The 15,895-nt window shown below is 45.0% G+C and overlaps 1 protein-coding gene across 1 annotated transcript in view; it reads left to right on the forward strand.

Moving 5' to 3' along the window:
- GALNT9 (polypeptide N-acetylgalactosaminyltransferase 9) overlaps positions 1–15,895 on the forward strand; it is a 309,645-nt gene that overhangs the window by 76,854 nt on the left and 216,896 nt on the right. Inside the window, exon 2 of the mRNA XM_015877661.3 lies at positions 3,586–3,677. The gene's annotated coding sequence lies outside the window, so the exon portion shown is untranslated. The remainder of the gene's footprint in view (positions 1–3,585; positions 3,678–15,895) is intronic.

The following is a 15,895-nucleotide window of genomic DNA, read 5'->3' on the forward strand; positions in this document are numbered from 1 at the left end:
ACTTAATTTGCAAATGGTTAGAGAATTAGGCACCTGCTATAAATCCTTATCGTGGGCTCTGCACCCCGTTGGTAATCGGTGAGCTATATCTCACTTCATTATGCATGAATGTGTAATTTTCCAAAAGCATAAATGTGGCCTCCAAGGGCACACACATTAATAGCATTCGAATGAACCAATTTGTTTCCTACCCAACGTGTTTATCTTCCAGCTCTTCGCTCTGAGTGCCAGTGGAAAGGTTAATGGCTCACAGTTCCCTGTCAAATGATGCACTGATTTAACCTCCACGGTGTCTGGATCTTTCATTGTCTTTGGCCTTTAGCATGCTGAAAGTTAACAGCTGCATGCTAGCTCAAGTGTGAGAGGGTCTTCTTTAAATTATTGCACATGTCCAGGATTAAATGGGATCCTGTTTCCCTCTTGCCCATCGTGGCCCTGATTCATCGGGTTTAGGATGCTTTGGGAGCACTTGTGCTTGCTTCAGCAAAGTCTTTATGCCATTAGAAACACACAAATAGCCACTAGAGCAGCTGGGTCTGGTCCCCTGCCAGAAGATGAGCAACTCTTAGTCAAATCCCCTACAGCATTCCCAAAGTCAATGGGAATGCAGTCTGGATGGCCATGTAGCCTAATGGTTGGGCAGGACTGCTGGCGAGGGCAAGGGTGCATGAGGTGCTACCACAACCAGTGTGCAGCAGATCCAGTTCAGGTTGTGCTACAGAGTCGTGTTGTTAACCAGGCTCAGTTTGGGCAAACTGGTGGAAAACTTTGCTTTTAAAAAGCAGATGGTATGCGCAGATGAGCTTAAGTACAGCTGCACGTGTGGCATTTTCAAGGGAACTCAAGTGAATGAGGAGCAGAGTCATGCTGAATGACAGTGCACCTCCTTAGGCACCCAAATTTGAAACTGCTGCCTGATTAGATATGCTCCAATTATTACTATGATTTGCTGCTTAACAGCTGTCACTGAAGGCTCAGGACAGCTTTGTGCTGAATGCCACCAATACACAGAGCAAGAAAAGAAATAACCTGAAGGCACTTCAAATCTCTGCTTGAGATGATGAATAATTGCAGCGGGCTGGGGAGCAGGAGGGGATGGAGGAGACCTATGAAGCATTTGTTCAAGTCTCAGAAGAATTTGGTGTTGCCTATGTTTGCACTCAGAGCTATCACAGCAAATAAGTGGCATGAAGTTGGCAGCAATGGCTGTCTCAGAGAGGAAGGAATATTTATTTCTAAGCTTGTGTAATAATTACCATGGTGAGCTCAGTGAGTTTTAAAGGAAACAATTAGGCCACAATTACAGAAGGGGGGAAGAAACACCAAAACCCAACAAAGCACACTCCCTTTTCCTCCCCTAACCTTTTCTCTCTTTCTTTCCCCACTGTCCACTTGCTGTGTTAATCTTGAATTTGAATGAAATCTCAAGTGTGTCTAAATGTAGCCTTGCCCCTGCAGAGGGGCTGGATATGTCATCAGGGATCTGTCAGAGTCAATAACGTTTCCCCTGCAGCCCCAAGCTGTGCCTCAAGATCTAACATTTCTGTCTGAATTATCAGCTAATGCTCTGACAAATTGACTGTGATTTTCTTTTTTTCTCCCTGAGTGGATGTGCCTGGTCTGCAGATTAGGTAAACACCGCCTGGCCTTGGTGTGCAGCCCTGGATGATGACTTCCAGCCCAACATCTCTGCTGGGCTGTGAGCAGAGGGGTCAGTGCACTACTGGGCTGGCACTGGGGCTCAGCGCAGGTACAGTGGATGTGCAGGAGATGCAGCAAGAAGGGCTGGAGGTGGAAGCTGAGGCTGTGACAGAGTGGCAGGGCTGCAGGTGGGGCTGGGGGAGCTGAACTGGATGGGAACAACAGCTAAGCACCGTAAGGACAGCAAGGTGCATGATGGATGGGCTGGGACTCCAACCAGATCTGCTCATGTATGGTTCTGGAAACCCAAGTGGTCAATGGCAGAGAGATTTCTGATCTTTCTCAGGCACTGATGTAAACATGCACAGCAGCCAGTAACAGAAATGCAGCCCTGAGTTCCATCTGAGCAGTCTCAAGCAAGGCGTGCTCCTTCATTGTGTGCACCACAGAGATTTAAGGAGGAAAGAGTGGAAAAGGAAGGAGAGAAAAACTACTTAACGTAATTGTTAGTTATAAGTAATTAAAACAATGATTATTGGGGTAAATATTTGTAAATTGATATGCAATATACATAAATAAAATGATTAAAGTAGAAATTAGAAGCAGAAATAATCATGTCTTATTAAAAAATAGTTTTTCATCTGAAATTCCTAATGGGTTCTGTGTTATAATTGAACCACCCAGCAGTAAATCCCTTTTGTCTGCATGTAGCACTATGTGCATAGAGGGCACGTGGGTAAAATCTTTAAAGTCTTGGAAGACAGATTGCATTTTTGATAGGCTGGAGGCTCAGTAGTTATTAGATCCAGCAAAAGCCACCTGAATGAATGGAAGGAAATGAACAGGTCATTCTTTTTAAGAGCCCCCACGTGTGGCCAAGATCTGACTACATACCAGGTAGTGCGTGGCTTGGGCTTCAGACTTCTACCCGCATAGAGCAGCTGGGTCCCCTTGAAGCCCATATGGGGAACCTCATCCCAAGCTCTTTTTGATTGAGTGGTGCAGTGGATGAAAACACTGCTCAGCTGAGGGCTGGGGCAGTGAGTGGCTGCCTGTGCTGCTGGGCAGTGCTCGTCTTGGTCCTGGCTTTGGTGCAACGCATAGGTAGAAAAGCAATAAAGAATTTGTCAAGTGCAATACATTAAGGCTATTTCTCTTGCCATTAAAGTTTCATGCAGAAGTTTCACAGACAGGTCCCGGTCCTATTTATAGGTATCCTTCTTGCTTTCAAGAATATTATTAAACTGGTTTGTTATAGAAAGCTGCTCTGAAAATGAGCCAACCTGGTAAATAAAACATGCTTGCCTTTACCAGCATGCTTTCCTCCACAGAACAATATACTGAAGAATATTTTCGCCATACATTTTTGTCAGCACGTTATTGCTCACGCCTGTTTAAGCAGTAAAGCAGATTGAGTGCATCACTCTCCTATCAATTGGAGATGGGAATCCCAGAAGCTTTGAGCAAATCCCTGACCCCAGGGGCTGGGGAGGCCCATGGAATAGAGGGGAGGCCATTCCCTGTGTGTTGCTTGGCTGCTTGGGATTTCATGCTGTAGGGCTTGTGGTTTGCCTTTGAGGCAATGGAGGATACTTTAGGATTCAACCAGAAAAAAAAAAAAAAGACTTTAAATACTTGTTAATTATTTTGTTAATCAGGGTTTTCTGCTGCACGTTATTAACAATGCAAATTAAAGCAGGAGTCTGTGATGCCCAGAAAACATCTGCTCACCAGAAATGAGGCACTTAACAAAATGCCCCATGTGCTGTGCTCCCATTGCTGTGCCTGCAGCAGTGCGTGCAGGGCAGGTCGGTGCTCCTGTGCTTTGCTGTGTTGTGCCCTGCACAGCCCCACTCATTGCTGTCATTTTTAGTGCACTCTGCCTTCATAGTTACACATTTTAACCTGGAATTTCATTGTTTTTTTTTTCCTTTCTGTCCATAGGCCATTCTGGAAAGCAGCATTTTCACCTGAAAAAGAGCACACACAGGCTGCAGAGGAAGCCCCCCACCTGCTGCTGGCTCCTGCTGGCTGAGGTACTTTGCCTTTTATCCAATGCAGTGATCTTAACCCCTGTACTTGAGCATCCTGAGTTTCTTGTCCAAGCATCAGCTTTGCTTTTGTTTTTAGCTATGAGCATTTAGGTCTTGAAACTGAACCAGCTGTGCCCTCAAAGCACCTCTTTACCCTTCAAAGCCCTGCTTCTCTGCTGCCTGGGTTGGGGCAGCTCAGGGCACAGCCTTTGCTGGCTGATGTGAAATGCATTAAAGGTGTCACTGTGATGGGCTGTTAGAAAAGCTGGGGTCAGCTCTCCTCCATGTTAGTGCATTTATTTTAAGGGCTCTTTTATTTGCGAATGAAACAAGCCCATAATCACGCATGTTTAAGCTCCTCATCAGACATACCATGCACTTGGCTAAGGTTTTGCTGATACAACCAGGGCAGTTGTGGAGAGCACCTCATAGCTCTTTCCAGCAACAGTAACAGATCTCTGTGAAGGGAATCCTCTAACTGTGAGTACTTGTGATCTTAACTCTCTTCTGATACTTTTTTCCCCCCACAAATATGCATCCAAATGTATCTTTAGGCAACTCCACAGCCTGTAGTAGGTTTATCAGCTTACACAGCCCTTTATACCAGAAAAGTATCTTGGATGCTTTTGAAATAAGGAACCAGTAAGAGATGTGCAGGTTTTTGTTTTCATGTTACCCATTTAGTAGCTCTCTCCAAGATGTTTGGGAACCAAATGGTTTCTATGTCTGCTTATTAAGCTCTTCTCCTGTCTGACGAGCTGTGGGTATCCTATTGCTCCTTCTGCTCACCAGGTTCTGGAAGCCTGATGGAGTGTGTTGGCTCTGTGGTTTGAGGAAGGGAACCCACTGTGGTAGATAACATCTTCCAAAGGAGGGTATAAGCAGTGTTACTGCAGGGCCTGCCTTTACTAAGAACAGTGGACTGAAGCCACCCACCTGCTGGAGATTAGTTCATGTACTTCTCTGTATGAACTCAGCCTGGGTTAATCGCATTTGAGCTCCACCGGAGTTATAGCCATGAATTATGTTGCAAGCTAACTGCACGGGGCTACACCTATTTTTCAAAGGCAAAGGAGGAAGCTGCTCTGAGTGACTCAGTTACAAGTCAGGCAAGTTATTTTCAGCATTGCCTCGTAGAGAACAAAGATAAGAACTAGAGAAAATGAAAGGGAAGGGAAGGCAATCTGACGTTAGCTGAAAATTTGCCCATATTGCTATGTTTCAGCTCCAGGTATGTCTACTTATGTTAATTGAATAGCATGCAGTGCACCTTTCAAGGTAACTCCAGAGCTGGAGAATCAAGCTGGTAGTGAGGGGGAGGGATGATGTTGAGCTCCCTGCCCTGGGTGCTCACTGCTGCCTTCCTGGGGCTGGGGAAGTGGCTGTGCTCCTTTGCAGAGCTTCAGTGAATTGATTTCTCTGAGTAGAAATGGCATTTTCTCACTGGGAGAAAAAAGTATGTGATGAGTTCTAGTTTGGCACTGGGAAGGCCCAAATGAAGTAACAGTCTGGCTCACCTGGAAGCATTTCTGCATTTATTACCTTTCACAGCCCCCTGTGCTGGAGGGGACAAAGCAAGGATAAAGGGTGACTTGTGCTGTGAAACAGCTCCATTTCTGTGCTGAGCACACTGTTATGTGCAGGTGGAGCAAAGTTACGGCCATTAGAGTTATAAAAAGAGATATTACAGTTTCTAATCTAAATCAGATCTTGAAAGATCAATCAGTGATTGTCCCTATCATCAGCGGTAACTTCATCTCGCTGAGCTCTTTGATGCCAGAGAAAAGTCTGAGATAAGAACCAGAGATCTGAATTCAAATGGGGAATCAAGGAGGCATTTCTTCTGCTTGATTTTTTTCCCCCTCTCAATCTGAGCCATAGTGTGTGTTTATTAGGAACTTGTTTCTGACTTCCTTGGTAGAAATTCATTGTCTGCGTGCACTGTCTGTGCTTCGTGCTAGAAATTACTTTGTACGGTTTACCCATCGGGCGTTTTTAGCTGCAAAGATTGAAACAGAAGCAAACAAACAGCTGTATTTCGATCTGACTGCCCACTGAAAAACATTCCTTGCTGCTCTGCCCTGAGCACTTGTAGCAGTGCCAGCCCCTGCTTTGCTCTGTTCAGAGCAGAGCAGCTCAGCGCCCATCTCCGAGCTCAGCAGTGCTGTCCCAGTCCTTGGGGGGCCCTACAGGAGGAAAAGCAAATGTATAACCACACACACAGCAAAGTTACTGAGTGCCTCTGCTGTTGTTTATACGTTTAGATGCTATGATTAAATTACATACATAATGCATAGTGTTTGTAATACATTATTAATAATAATAATACCGTCTTGTATTATTCGGCTGGAAGAGGCCTGCTCCGAGTGATGGTTCATTGGTCTATTCACACACAATTTTCATACATCTCTAAAGATTACCATTTTAACAGCTTTCTGTATGGATACTGCCAGGCAGTTACATTTAACAGTGCATAAATCTAATTCCCTCTGCACTCAATTTTCTCAGGCAGCAGAATCAATTTGAATCTGTCAGGATTTTATTCTAAAGTCTATTAATGACTCCTGCCTTTTTCTGTATTTTTTTTCCCCTCTCTCTCTTAACAATCTCGCTCTTTCATGAATTCATTCGGCTGCAGAAAGAGATGCCCCACTGATACAAACACTCTTTTATCTCTTTACAACGGAAACCTAATTAGGTGTGAAGGAGACACGAGGAAGGTCACAATTAGCCCTCCAGCAATAAAGGTTAACGGTTGTGAAATCCTATAATAATACTGTTGAACTTTGTTATTATCAATAATGATGGCCTTTGACAAGGTCAAGCTCATTACTCTTTGCCCACACCTCCCCTTGCCCTGCATCCCCACACGTGGTGCTCCCAGTGCATCTCCTCCAGCGCTTCCATCTGCTGGGCAGGTTTTGCCTTGGGCTGGTGGAGCAGGATTGCTTGCCATGCCTTTTAATTATTGGTTTTAAAAAAGGTAGCACGTGGATATTCTTTCCCATGCTTGAGAGAAACAATTCTGCTCAATGAAGAATTTAAATGGAGGTGGTAGCAAGAAAGTAATAGGCGATGCATCCTGGTAATACAGCATTTCAGAATGGAATGGAAACAATTATGTGCCTTGCCATTACAAGCCAATGGATCTCTGACACCTGCAGAAGGCTTCTGGGGAGTAACACCATGGTGGGTGTCATTTGTTGTATCTGTATCCGCTCTTACATCTCTAGAATGAGATAGATTGCAAACTAAACATTTCAAACGACTCTTTATGGCATTTTAATGCTGGTTTTATGCCCGTTGAGGAGTGCTTTGGAGCAACTCGAATCCGTCAGACATTAACTTCCCTGCTGCTTTTCTGTAGGTCTCCTGAAGGAGCAGAGCTGTGCCTGCAACTGAGGAACCTGTGTCTTAGTTCTTGTGTTTCCTTGTGTGCTGGCAGTGTAGTTCCACAGCTTTTGATATCAGATTTGTGCCCTGGTCATCTTGTCCTGGCCAGATGTGGGCATGTGATTTCCTTTCCAGTTCAAGAAGTGCAGCATGTGGCAGGGAATCAGTGCCAGCTTGGCACTTTCTTGCAGTGTCAGTTTGGGCAATCCCTGATGTGCAGGAAAGGGCTCCTACACAAAGCAAGGATAGAGGGAGGAAAGTGCATTGGACCCTCTGACAGCAGCTTATCTGGCATGATCTACTTGGAATGCCAAAGCTGGAATGTACTGCTGCTTCTGTATGTGTGCTTGGCTTTGTGGTGGTGGATCAGGTCAAGAGTGTCATTTAACCTTTATTTTCCACCTTAGCTGGAATTTGGACAAACAGTGGTGCATAATTTGGGGGAGTCCTGTCCTAGGCTGCATCCTGAGTGTGGGAGAAGGGGGAGAATTCAGATCTTACGTGGGCTGAGCTGTGCCTGGAAGCTGCTCTTCTCCTTCCCTGTCCCTGAGGGAGCTGTGAATGATCCCACTTCTCATTCAGACCCCTCAGGAGAATACATAATAGTGCTTAACCAGTGTCAAGCCTCTATTACAGAAGTCAAAGCCACGAAATGTGAAGTAAAGGTGGAGGAGCAGAAACACCAAGAACTTGGTGTACATCTATGCGTAAAAAGCTGCAGATAGAGATGTTCAGTTGTCGCTTCTATCGCTCCTCAGGGCAGATTTCTGTCTGCTCAAGTGAGACAGCACTATATGACAGTAGGATACAATGGCAGCAGTTGCTGCCTCCTACTAAGTCTGCAGATAATGCTGCACTTGGACCTTGGCTGGCATTAAGCCATATCCCATTTAGTATTTCAAAATATTTGTGATATAGGCTGTCTGACCAGCTTCTGGTAAAATATGAGTAAAACAGGATGATCTTGGGATTATTTATGCCTTTTAGAAAGGACTGGGTGTGTGCAAAGACAGCTGTACAGCTTCAGAAGCTTGTGTGAGTGCAGAAGCACGTCCAGAAACAAACCCACTCCTGTGCTGCCTGCAAACAGCAGGGTTAGTGCAGTGCTTGGCAAGAAAACCCTGCTGCAAGTGGTTCTTAATTCATAGCTCAAGGCTGAAGTTCAAACCACATTGTCAGAGAGCAGACATGGATCACTGGGCACTGTAAGGATGTTCCTCCTGTCCCCTTGCTTCATTGACTCCCTGCTTCTGTGTGCTCCCAGCACTGAGCCTGGAGCTGCTGGTGATGTCAGTGCTGGTCTGTGGCAGCTGGGTCTGGCTGTTAGGTCTGTACAATTGGATGGGAATATCTCAATGTGCAGAAAGAAGGGAGAAGGTAATAAGAGACAGATGCCAACAACTGTCCTATTATTAAAAATAAAAGAAGGAATAAGTAGTATAACCAGGAAATAAAAATGCACGATTCAGTGCACTGTCTGAAATTATGTTAGTTGTGTGGCTTGTATTTTGTTAGCACATCTTAAGGGAAGTTGCTGAGGGGATCCCTGGTACTTCTAACATCCAGTTCTGAGAATGGCAGAATATGGCATCTTGGGTGTAGAGGATGAAGCCATCTTACAGTGGGCATTAAGTGATGAGGATCCCTGCCATACTGCTGGTTAGAGAACCCAACTGGGAGCATCTCCTGTAGGACAGCACTGTCCTGCACCCCTCCCTCTGCCATAGCACACAACATGCAAACACTTAGAGAAAGGCCTTGTTACAGCAGAGAAATGTGAACTTGGTCCATTAAACAATCCAGCTGTATGAGGAAAATGAAGCCATTCAGGCTCCCAGTTGTCCTCACAGCAGTCACACAGCATTTGTCTGGCTAATGTTTCTGTATGGCCATTCCCATCCAGTTGGTAGAAACTCTTATTTGTATAATGCAACATTTTTTGGGTTTTAATAAAGGCACGGACGTGTCCTTGTACTTCAGTGAGAAGGTTATCGAATGATTGACATTAAATGCCAATTTTATCAAAATATTGATTGGAAAAGTTCTTATGCTCCCATTGTTTTGTGTAGATATATCTAATCTCAGCCTTATCCAGGCAGAGCAATATATTGCTTGCCAGACTAGAAAATGATATATTAGCCATCTGGGCAATGGGCCCAACCCTGGGCAAGATTAGTGCTTCAATTAGCTGTTGATAGCTTTCCATTAGAATTCTGGTTTCAAAGAGCACTAAACAAGAATGTTGTGCTTTGATTTTCAGATTTAATTACTTCCATCAGGGCTATAAATGAACTCATTAGTCTTAGTGGCTCTAAAACCTAGAGACAATAGATGTTATTGCTATTGTTCTTATGGTTTGTGCAAACATTACTTTCAAAACGCCATTAGCAATGGCTATCAGCCTTTCCTTTCCTAATGCAGCTGGCTGCTGACCCTGCACTGCAGCTCTGGGCTGAATGTGAGCGTGGCTGCATGGCTGCACCATGCCGTGGGATGCAGTGCCTGCTGGTGCACAGCATCTGCTGCTGAGGGGGTCATTGCAGGCAGGGAAAGTGAGGATAGGATTAAACCTACACGCTGCAAGTGCTCAGCTTCTCTTCAGAGTATCTGTGCTCTCTTTTTTCTCTCTGTTTCCTCTTTTTGTTTGTTTGTTTTAATGTTTGCCAGAGCTTCTGAGGCTTCTTGAGGCTTTGTGGTTTTTTCAGTCTGCTGCATTGTTGTTCCGTGACACTTTTTCACCTAATTTTGCAAAATAACGTTTGAATTTATTTTATTTGATAATCTTTGCCTTTTCCCCTTGTTCCCAGTGGGTGGTGAGGTGTCCCACAAGCAGTAAATTCTCCTTTGAATGTGATCCTTGCCCAATTCCTCCTAGAACAGAAGTAAACAGAGAGATGCCGACAGCCATTGCACACCCACAGGACTCTGCCAGGACCCCCAGCAAAGAAACCTTCTGAACTGCCACTGAGGTCACTGATTTGAGCAGCACCAGAGGGCCCAGAGCTCCTTCCAAACTAAATAGTGTCATAATTCTGGGAAAGATGAACAAGCCCCATAGCAGGGAAGGGCTGAGGCAGCACTGCTCCCACAGAATTCAGCCCTGTCCTGGGACTGCTATTTCTAGGAATGATCAAAACTTGCCAGTAGATGAGCTGTATATCACGCTTAAGACCTTAAACCTTGTGGAGCTTTCTTTCATCCAAGGTGTATTTTCCTTGGTAAAAATCCCTCCGTTTATCTTTTTTTTTTTTAGCTCTCCTGCCAAGGAAGGATGTCGTGTAAGTAAAGGATATGATGCTCTGCACTGCTGACATTCGTTAAATTAAAGCTGTAATCACTACAGTATGTCTTGACCATAATATTAATATGGCCAAGGCATTAAATGCTGTCATGTTCAAAGCCTAACACCTGTTTTGCATTAACATCTGGATAGTTATTTCATTTTTCATTCTGATAGAAAATTCTTTGATGAAATCCATAACTCAGTTGTAATTTTCGGTTCCTAACCCTTCATAAATCCCAGAATATGATTCAAAAAGCCCACTTGTAGATCTTTGACAAGTTTCTGCTGGATTCTGGAGGACTGTTGTGATAATGTTGGGAGCACAGGAAAGTGAATACAGAGGCTGAATCCTTTGGTATGGGTCAGATCAGGATTTCATCTGTGACTTTGGCAAGCAATCCCCTGCTGCTCAGAGCAAGGTGACTCCATCCTTTGTAGGTATGCTGGTCACACACCTCTGTCCCTTTAAATCCATCCTTTTTCACTCTGTCCTTTTGCTGGGAGTCTTCAGCGTGAATTCCAGCTTTCATAGAATCACAAGGTTGTAAAGGACCTACAAGACCATCTGGTCCAACCATCCTCCCATTACCATTGCTACCACAAGCTACTAAACCATAACTAAACCATTTCGTAGGCTTAGAGGTGAAATGGATGGAAGTGGAAAGCTTGTGGAGCAAATATGAGTGGCTGCTGCTTCAGTCTGTGTGTGCTGGCAAAGGATGTGAGCCAGCCCAGCCAGAAGGGAAGAGAACATCCTTGCCTCTTCTGATACAGCACAAACCCTGTAGTGCAGTCAATGGGGGCCTCGATGTATTCCTCGGTGATTGTTTTCTTTCTAAGCACTTTCCATGCCTGTCTCAGTAGTTCTGGAGCCATTCCCAAGTGTTTAAAAATAGCGTGATGTCTCTCACTCCTTCCCTCATTCTCTTTCTTCTTGCGTTTCCCATCTGTAGGGGGAACGGTCTGACAGATGTGTTTGTGTTCCCAGTTCTGTTATGCTGAGGAGATGGGAAGAATGGGACTGGGGAGCCTTCCTTTGTGGTCACTGTTTTGTCTAGCAAGCTTACTGTTCCCCAGGGTCAGCTCCTATAAAAGCTAAACTACTTCTATTTTTAAATATATGGACTATAGAAAGTAGGGCAGATTATATACAGTTGTCAGAGTTTGTGCCAGTAGAAAGAAGCAAGATCACTCTGTTAGCTTCTGTCAAATATTTCCGATGTGGTCTTGTTCTGCTTCTCCTCTCCTGGTGTGCAGAGCCCAGCTGTGCTCCTACAGGCAGATCTGTGAGGCTCCCATCCCCAGGCAGGCATACCCTGGGTGATGTGTGCAATGCAGAGTGGAGATCTGCTGCACGTGAGGCCAACAGGGACTTGTCATTCTCATCAACCAGGATCTGATGATTTCTTGCCACTGGTTGGTGCTCACAGTGGTTCACATCTGGTGTATGCCAGGCATAGGGGAGATGCTGTGCTACAAAGACATGATGTGATCCTACTGGAGGTGGGTGAGGACCATGAAGACCAAGCAAACAGCTAAGAGCTTAAGTTGCCTTAACTTTACCTGTAGCAACAGGATGGGCTTCTCTCCCATCACTCTGAGCATCCTGACTGCTTATCATGGCCTTAGAAGATACTGCATGTTCAGCTGAGTGAAAGAATTAAATGAGCTCCCCTGTAAAACTCTTCAAATACTCACTTGTAGAGCACCAGCCCTGGGTTTGGATGGCATTATCTTCAGAATTCAGAAATAAATTAGAAAGCACCCAAAGTCTAGTGGGTTGTCATGTTTGATATACAGATTGTCCAAACACTGCTTGCATTCAATGTGTCACCAGTCATGTGGGACTGAGAAATAAGTGACAGATGTTGGAAATGGGAGACTTTCTGCAGCAGTCTGTTGCCTGCAATCACTCTGCTGCTGCTCCTGAGAGCACGGCGGTACCTCAGCTCCGCCTGGTGCTGCAGCTCTGGGACAGCTCTGGTGAAATCACTCAAGAGCTCCTGTTTCGTAACGACAATACAGCAGTGGTTTATTTGAAGGCTGAGCCAGCTTTGTATCGAAGCCAAATATGTCTGGCTTGGCACCATGAGCTAGTGCTGGAGCCAAGCAGCTGGAGCAGACTGTGCGTGTATTTAAAAGAACAAAACCAGAGAGACTCTTAAGTTATCTCCTGTTTGAGGTCAATCAGAGTGCCAGAAGGCAGTGCCAGATTTTGCATCAGGCTTTCTCTGGCGTTATACCTGCACACTTACAGAGCCAAGCTCCAGGGTGAGGCTCAGTTCTCCTCTGCTTTCTCACCTCTTCTTCATTCTTTCTTCCTGCAGTTTAACTGCAGGGCTTAAATCCCTGTAGAGGAGTAGCATCTTGCCCTTTCTCTCACCTCTGCTCTCTTTGGATCCAGGTCAAGCTCTTTGAGTTCACACCTTCACATGGGATGCTCTCTAAGGTTTTCTTTGCCTTGAAGCTGTGCCTATCTGAAGGCTGAGGAGGTGACTTCTGTTGCACCAATGTGTCTTTGGCCTCACGTTTTCAGTCATATTCTGGTGAGCCAAGGGTCTGCTGCTGGTCTGTTGGCTCCACTGAATGTTGGCTTATGGGATAATGACCAATTATTAAGGCTGTGGCTGTGCTAGATAAATGCGATCCAGCTCATGGCTGTCAATTGCTGGCTGTCTTCTGCATCCAGCATGTGGAGAAATGTCCTGTATTGGCAATTAGGCGCTTGAAGAGCAGAGAGGGCTCTGGTGTGAATGCTCACAGGTGGAACAGTTTGCTGCAGATATCTGCTCAAGCATTTAAATTGGAGTGTCTCTGGAAAGGTTAGGTTTCATTCAGAGTGTGATTCATCACTGACTAAACTCCTTTTCCTGGAACTGGAATGTGTTGAGATAGTGGATAAAAAGGAGTCCTTTATTTTTCTTGAATCTCAGAAATGCTTCAGGTGTATTTGTCTGAGCCATGGATGGAGAATGAGAAGGAATCGTGTTGGTTCACGAGGTATTACAAAACTCAGGCACACTTTTTCTTGTCTAATTAACAACGTTGCCCATGATATTAAATTCACATGTGCTTATAGCACACCACAAATGAGAAATCTGGAAACTCATTTTCGAAGCACTTTCCTTTATGCAAGTAGCAGGAGATGTACCATAGCTTCTCAGTAAATTGGTTGGTAAATTGTTTCCTCTCTCAGCTTTGCTGCTGTAAGAAAAACATGTTGGCTTTAGGTCTCCACTTTTTGTGTGGGGCTTTTTTTCTTGCTTCTGCTCCTGCCTATTAGCTTGAATGAAGGATGTAACCCAGACAAACGTTTTGCTCTTCAAATAGCAGCATAAATACAGAGTAAAACTTGTTTGCTGGAGTAGATCTTGGAGAGATTCTGTTGGTGAGGTGAGTTGCCCCATCCAGTGGTCGTTCATACCATCTCAATTCAGCACGTGTGACTGATGGACTCTTCATTTTGTGCTAAATGTCTTGAGGAAATGTTCAGCTGGCAGCTCATTTCTTGAATTCAGAAGGGAATTTCGCTGCCACCCAAGTAAAGGTAATTACCTCTCACCTGTTTCTGTACTCTCTGAACTGCCTGTGAGATTCACAGCCCTTGAAATGAGAAATCTGATTCCTTTGCATAAAATATTTGTTCAAAATTCCACATAAAAATGTCGGAGTGTGATTAAACTGGAGTGAGGTCGGGTTGGTCTCAGTGGCATTGCATTAATTTTGCATCAGCTGAAGTCTTCATTCTGTACTGCTGTTGCCCACCTCCATCACAGACAGACACTGGATGACGGGAGGGACCAACCTGGGGCTCTTGGCTGTTTCTACAAAGATGGTATGCAGGCAGGGAGGAGGGATGATGTTAACTGAAGGCTTGATTTCTGAGCGAGAGAGAGAGATGAGGTGGAAGAACCCCTGCCTCTCAAAGGTTTTATCCCTTTTCCCAGTAAGTCAGCATGTGGTTGGGGATGACCTGAGCTGTGCTTAATGCACATGGAAGCATCTGCAATGCAGGTCTAGCTTCAAAGAGCCAGAAGCGGGGCAGGCTGATACAGATACAACCCAGTTTGCTAAGTGAAAGCAGAGGGCTGCTGGGAAAGGAGCAACAAGGACAGCCTGTCTGAGCTGGGGGTAACATGCTCTGTTTACTGGAGTTGGGATGTGGGTCCCCAATGAGCACATAGAAGCTCATGGGGAGCAGCGAAGCCTTTTTGTCAGACCCTGTGGGCAGGGATCTTGGAATGACTCCTTTCTTGGGCAGAGCTGGACACCAGCAGGAGCTGCAGGAGCAAAGCTTTTGTTTCATGAATTACCGCGGGGTCCATGAGGAGCAGTTGCTATGCAGCGTGAACTGCAGGCATTCATCTTCCCAGAAACCCATTGAATAATGCAGAGCAGAGCTGCTGGGTTTCAGCCTGTGCTGTGCATGTGTGTGCCCTTGGTATCCCAGTGAGGAAGCTCGGGGTTTTTTTCAATCACACCATTAGACCCATCAGAGAGGCTGGGTGGATGGTTGAGCCCACTGCTCCCATTGGGTTTGGAAGCACATTTCACACTGCTGCCTTTGCAAGACAGATGGAAATGTCACCAGCCGTGCCCGTGGTACTTAGCAGCAGAAACACCCTGTCAAGGTTCCTGATTCTGGCAGCCGTGGGGTTTCAGTGCTCAGACAGATAAGCATGGGAAAATATAGGAAGAATATGTGTTTGTGCCTATTATCTATGCATAGGCAGTGTTGTGTGCATTATCTGTGTTTGTTTAGCTGAAGTAAGGTGGGCATTAATATTCTGTTTCAGTCTTAATTAGTGGCTGATAAAAGCACAGGTGATAGTTAAGAGTCTTGACAGAGTAATTTATCTAAAATTTCCTAATAATATGGTTACTGCAGTCTCAGAAGGGCTGCTTTAATGACTTTCACACACTCAAGATTTGATACCAACAATATCCAATATGTTGGTTGCTTAGGAGACAAAATTAAACAAAGCCTAACACATTTATTTCTCCCCTTCTTTACTGCACTGAGGATTATCCCACCGCCATATTTTTCTCTATTAAATGTCTAAGCTTTAGGTGTTTATAAGAATGAAAAAAACAAAGTCCCTAACAATCCAGATCCCCTATTAAATCAGCAGATGGTTCCTAGAGCCAAATTAGGGACCTGCGATAGAACAATCAAGTCTCTGCTTTCAACAGTGCACGTGTTCAGAGTTGGCAGTGTTAAATGAGACCTCCGTGCAATCTGCTCTGAGAAATAGCCTTACTGGCATTGACCTCTTCCTTTGTATAATTCAACACTGTGTCATCAATTGCGATTGCACAGACGTCTTTGCAATTTAGCAGACCTTGTATGGACTGACTTTCCTGATATTTGTTTAAGGTGAGCTGTATAAACGTGTTATTACTAATCTGCCAGAGTAAGGGAGATAAGAACGTTTGCCCTGGGCTGCATGCAGCACAGCACCTGGGCAAGGTGCACCCAGGACGTTCCTACCAAATGTTCCTGTTGTTTCAGGGGCTGCTTCCCATCCTGCTGAACACAAAAGTC

The sequence above is a fragment of the Coturnix japonica genome, chromosome 9, assembly GCF_054131305.1.
Source record: "Coturnix japonica strain WE chromosome 9, WE-NBRP24, whole genome shotgun sequence".
Lineage (NCBI taxonomy): Eukaryota > Metazoa > Chordata > Aves > Galliformes > Phasianidae > Coturnix > Coturnix japonica.